We start from the raw sequence: 6,495 nt of genomic DNA, 5'->3' as shown, positions 1-6,495 counted from the left end.
TTTCTGTTGCCAAATGCTAGGTAATAGTGGCTTTTCAATTGTGTGTCAAGTAATACATTATAGTTTCATAAGGCCACAGTCACAACAGAAAATCTAACTCCAGAGCCAGATACCTTGGGTTCAAATCCTAGCTCTGCTACTTATTAGCCAGTGATCTTGGGTAAGTTATTTAACTTCTCTACACCTCAGTTATCTTTGTGCATAAATTGGAGATAATACTAGTTCTACTGGGGATCTCTGGGTGGTTCAGCGGTTTAGCACCTGCCTTTGGCCCAGGGCGTGATCCTGGAGTCCCAGGATCAAGTCCCACATCAGGCTCCCTGCATGGAGCCTGTTTCTCCCTCTGCCTATGTCTCTTCCTCTCCCTCTCTCTCTCTGTGTCTCTCATAAATAAATAAAATCTCTAAAACAAAAATACTAATTCTACCTTACAGGGTATTGAGAAGATTTTTAAATGAGTGAATACATGCAAACCACTTGGAACAGTGCATACATAGCTCATGGCTCTCAGTAAGTGTTAGCTATCCTTCTGTCTTAAATGTATTTTTCCAAGTCTCTAGGCTTTCTGGGGGAAATATTAAGAAACCAAGTTTGAAATACTTGAACTGAAACTGTTTTATATGAAAATAACATTAAAACATCATTAATTGGGATCCCTGGGTGGCGCAGCGGTTTGGCGCCTGCCTTTGGCCCAGGGCGCGATCCTGGAGACCCGGGATCGAATCCCACATCAGGCTCCCGGTGCATGGAGCCTGTTTCTCCCTCTGCCTGTGTCTCTGCCTCTCTCTCTCTCTCTCTCTCTCTCTGTGACTATCATAAATAAAAATTTAAAAAAAAAAAGATTAAAACATCATTAACTGAAAGATTCATGATTTTTTGCATGGATGAACTGAGCTGAAATATACACTAGTTTGTTAAACATAAAATTTAGATACAGAAGCCCAATATGAGAAAAGCTGGGACTGAAATGGGCCAGCTTACTCAGTTTTGATGACTCAAATATATGATGGCCTTATCATATATATTATGGCCTTATATTATGGCCTTTGGATAACTGGGTCAGGAAAAGTCTTGTCCAGTTTATAGATATGGAATGAAGGAAGAATGGGAACTGCTGGGCTCCTCTAAGGGATCCTGTGTTGTCAGACCTTACATGGTGGCAGAGATTGGACCTTCAGCTCCTAGGCCACTTAAATTACTTAGGAAGAAAGGGTTTGAAGGGTCTGTAGAAGACAGAGCAGTGGATTGATAGTGGTGTGATATGATTTATAAACGCAATATTATTTGAGAAGATTGTAGGAGATTTATTAAGAAAGATTAAGATTAAAGATTAAGAAGATTGTAGGAGATTCTTAAGAAAGAATAAACTTCCTTAAAAGAGTGTTCTCAGAAACAAACTGAGTAGTCTGGTAATGGCCTAGCCATTCAGTCTTTGTATCAGCTCTCAGTCAGCATTTGTTCTTCTAATGGCAGTTACTGTGTATGCTGCTGAGTAATAACCACATTCCTTTAAAAACATTCTATAACTTAGTCATTATGAGTCATTAACTCCTATTAGTGAAAGTTTTTATTAGGTTAACATTGCAGAAAGTAGTATGTCACATTATTTGGTATAGTTTTGCTTGTGTTTATGGTATGGGATACACGAAAGACAACTTAGATACTTCAAAAACTAATATAAAATATGTAACAACCAAAGTGTGGTATTAAGATAATAGAATCCTTAACCCCTGTTAATAGCAACATGTTTCATGACAGCCATCAAATATATAGGTAAAGTTTGGTGGCATGGAAACATTTATGGTCTTTATGACCATCGAACATTAACCAAAAAAAACGTGAAAACTTCCAAAAGGTGATGTAGCACCAATGAAAATGTGTTACTCAGATCTCCTTATATGGGAAACAGAGTTAACTGAGGACCCCAGTTGCTGCACCATGGGATGCTCCCCACCCCCATGTTCCCTCTGAGGCTACACTTCCCCCAGGCTGTTCCCAGCCAATGAATGAGTGTGTTGGCCCACTCCCCTAATGAATGACATTGGCTCAAGAACTCCCCATTAGCCTACCCAGTACTTTCTTGGGACTGTGCTGCTGTCCAAGACTCTTTCTACTTAATCCTCCTTTCCTTCTTTCTCCCCTTTCCAGCTGTCAGACTCTGTCTACTTTTCCCCTTTATACCTCAAAACATTTCCCCAGTGAATCTCTCTCATATTTAATCCCATCTTGTCATTTGTTTCTCAGAGAACCCAAACTAACATGGATAGTTTTAAAAGAACAGCTTATAAAAGAACAATTAATTTATTCATTAGAGACAGAGTCAGAGAGAGAGAAGCAGGCTCCTCTCAGGGAGCCTGATGCGGGACTGGACCCCAGGACCCCAAGATCACACCCTAAGCCAAAGGCAGACGCTCAACCTCCTGAGCCACCCAGGTGCCCCTGCATTCTTTGGTCTTAAGGCCCTTTTATACTCTAAAACTCTTTAGCGGTCCCTAAGTTGTTTAGGGACTTATGTTTAGGTATGTTATACCTATTGATCGTTACCATATTAGGAATGAAAACTGAATCGCTTAACCAATACTGATTGATCAGTTAGGAAGGAAACTTCCTACTTACTTACTTTTGGCCAAGACCAAGTAAGGAATGAAAACCAAGCAATCTTTAAAATATGTAATTAATTTTAAAATAATCCCATAATTAGGGCACCTGGCTGGCTCAGTCAGTAGAGCATGTGACTCCTGTTCTCAGGGTCCTGAATTTGAGCCCCAGGTGGGGTGTAGAGATTACATAAAATCTTAAAAATAAAAAATAAAATAACCCCCAAATAAATGCATTACATATTAACATAAAATAGCATTTTTTTGGAAAGATAACTAATAATTTTTCCAAAAAAAAAGAAAAACCTAAAGAGAATGATACTGTTTCATATTTTTGTAATTCTCTTTTATATCTAACTTAATAGAAGGCACCTGTATTCTCATATCATCTTCTGCACTCAATCTGTTGTGATAATTGTTTTGAGGTGTATCAAAGAAAAAAGCTGGCTTCACACAGATACGTGGCTAGGAAAGGGAGGCTCTCAGATCCCCTGAAAGGGTCTTGGGGTCCCCAGAGTCCATGGACCACACACTTCAAGGACTGCTGAGCTGATTTAAGTAGAAAGGAGGATACTAAATGCAGACCCTTCAGAAGGGTGAGTAGAACAGGCTCAGCCTCTAAGACCAAGTTTCAGAACCACACAACAGCACTGGCTGGAGCTCCTGCCTGAAATCCCAGCCAGCTGCACCTCTTGGAGGCAGGAACCCACCACACTGCAGACCCCTGAGCCTCTGTGGCTGCCGCAGACCACACTGACAAAACGAAGCCCTGGTACTTCCCCCTACCATCTAACCTATTTCTTTTTTTTTTTTTCTTTATTACTGTATCATTACTTTTAATCTCCAACATTTATAATATGAGGGCCAGGGCTTTCTCCCCAACTCATTTCTTGTCTAATTTGGTTTCTGGGAAGACTTCATTCAGGTACTCAATGGTCATCTGATCAAATGGAATTATGTTCTTCATATTCTCCAGCTCTTTTTCACATTCTTCAATCCTGGCATTTGAGAGGGACAAAAACTCAGCACAGCTTTTCACATCTTCTTTTTCCTCAGCATCCACCTGGACAGTGTATTTATCCTCTGGCACAGGAACCTTCAGAACATTAAACTTCTTCTCAAAATCATCTACCAAGCCAGGCTTTGCCACATTGGGCTTGTAGTAAGCCCAGTCGATAGCAGGTAGTTTCTCAAGAAGAGTAGCCAACCTGGAGGTAAGCATCTCATTCCAGATTTCAGAGAGTTGGCAATGGCCTTCTGGTTTCGGGGTATGATCTCCCCAAAAGCTACCCAGTCAGTGGTTTTTAGAGCAAGTTTTCACCCAGCTGTCTTAAGATCCTTCACTGACCCCGGCGGCCCATAATTCACAGCAGCCATCATCTAACCTATTTCTGCATCATTGTCTTATGTGAGTGGACACTGAAGTCAGATGTCTGTCTACCCTAGTGGAAGACAGGATGTGTACTTTTACCAAATTCTGTGTGGGTAAGGGAGGCTCCACACTGAGGAACTACCAGATGTAGAGATGATGTTCAAAAGCTTTGAGCAGATGTTACTTGCTGACCACTATCATCTGAGAAAACTAGTTGAGAATCAGCCTTATTGGGGCATCAGAGTGTAAAATATATAAAATATAATGTAGACATATAAAAATAAGGTTTGAGTGATCCCTAAAACATGTTCAATATGTGTTCCTACTCATTTGAAGAATGTTTCCATAAAGATTGAACATCTGAGCCTGTTATTTCTTCTTATGCCATTTATATAGCCTTGGTTAATGAATATGAACATTAGTTATGTTAAAGTTGCTTAAAATTCAGGAACAGCCCATATTCATTTAAAATACAGTCTAGATATATTTAGGCCCTGCATTTCTAACTTGGTTGTGGCAAGTGGAATCTTGTCTAAAGCCTTGAAACTGCAAGTACTCCTAATTAGCTGTTGCTAGTAAAAAGGAATCATGAACAGATTGAGAAGGGGGTTTTTTGTTGATGCAGGTGTGAGAAGGAGATGAAAATCAAACAAAGGAACTTTTAGGAGCAACTTAGAATATTTGAAGCTGAAAACATCCAAGAGAGAAAACTAGGAAAGTGTCTTTGCAGGGTTGACTTTAGCCTCTTTGGAAAAATCTGAATTTATAAACTGAGATGTTAAGACTGGACTGTACCCATTATCTTAAAACATTGTATATTTCCTAGCACAGGAGGTCACTGTGTTCAAGTTGGCATCTTCAACTTTAGAGATACATAAAGTTTGGATTCTTTGGTTATTGCATCTCATCCCTAAGTCAATGACTCAGATGGATCCCTTATTTTTTAAAAAAAGTTTATATAAGATTTTATTTTGATAATATCCTTTCATTTTCTGGTCAGAAGTGTCAGAACTTCTGAGTGGATTGTCTCATATCAAATCCAGCCCCTTGATTACATGACCCTCTCCCACATACCTACATGCTAAAGGTTTCAACTGGGCAGAAGAATCTTTTTATTTTATAGTTCCATATAGATAGGTTCTTTTTAATTCCTAATGTTATATAGATAGGTTAGTGACTAGAATGCCCCACCCTTTCTTTACCAACACACATGTTTTCTCTCTTCCTCTAGTCATTTGCTGAAATGAGGCTAGGTGTAAATGACGTGAGATGCCCTTCTCTGCTTCCAGAAAAAAAAAAAAAAAGAACTCATGTTAGCCCTTAATGTTTTTCCATATATTGAATCCTCAACACCTTTAAGTCAAACCTGTCGCTGCAGCAGCTCCTCATTGCTGCTGTAGATGCCATGGCTGGCGTGCACAGCGCCACCCTATGCAGAGGTACGGAGTGGTTGGGGTGACTTGGCCCATGTCCTCTTTTTCAATTTTCTGTGTTTTTCTGTGTTCTGTTCTGTGGGGGTTAGAATGCCAAAAAGGGTGAGGGTTCTGAGTGCAAGTCAAATTCTGCCAATTAGATGCATTTGAGATTTGAAAGGGGATGTGAGTCAGGGCCATCATCCTGGTGCTAGCTTTTGCAACTGGCAGACACAGTTGTACACATTTCGGACTGTCCTACAGCAGCACTCCAATGTGTCCAGTCCCTAGACATGTGGGGTCAGAGAGGCATTGCAGTAGTGACATCCAGGACTTCTAATTCCTGGGTCACCACTGCATTAGCGTATTGTACTGAACAGGTCCACATAGAGACTTGTAATTCCCCACCCTCCTCATTGTGGCTGAGGTGATGGCTACCTCCTGCCATAGACCAGTTTGGCCATCTTTTTCTTGACATGGATCCTGGAAGTTCATTCTAGTGTCTACCCATCCAACCCTTCCAATGTCCTCACTTAAATACCTATCCACTTAGAGTAGCTAGAGAGGTTTCTGTTTCCTACAATGAATCCTGACTGTCAAGATATGTATCTGTGGATAGACCACTTATGTCCTATTTTATTCCTAGATTCTGCACTTCCTTTTCTTTATATATCTGGAGCTACTTGACCCCATCCACGTACCCCAATCCCTACTGCAGGTGACTAATAGGAGTTCCAGAAAGACAGAAATAGGGTAGGAATTATTAAAGAGTCAATGTAAGACTATTTAGCAGAATCGAAGAATGTATTACCAGACTAAAGAGACCCTGCAATACCGATTCCAAGTCAGAATGAAATTGCAGACTATCAGGGATAATCAAAAATCTTCCAAAGAAGAGGGGGGAAAATGTGACAAAGGAAAATACAAATGGTACCAAGCTTTCCAGCAGAATGCTGGAAAATAGTGAAGCAATCTGATCCAAATTTTGAGGGTAAAATTTTTTCATTTGGAATTCAGTACAGCCTACCATACCAATCAAGTGTGAACACAATATACACAATCAATTATGAGAATAAAAATATTTTCAGACAGCAAAGCCTAGGAAAAAGCCTTT

Source organism: Vulpes lagopus, chromosome 1 (genome assembly GCF_018345385.1).
Source record: "Vulpes lagopus strain Blue_001 chromosome 1, ASM1834538v1, whole genome shotgun sequence".
NCBI classification, from domain to species: Eukaryota; Metazoa; Chordata; class Mammalia; order Carnivora; family Canidae; genus Vulpes; species Vulpes lagopus.
The sequence above is the reverse complement of the archived record's forward strand: the minus strand, read 5'-3'. Positions refer to the sequence as shown.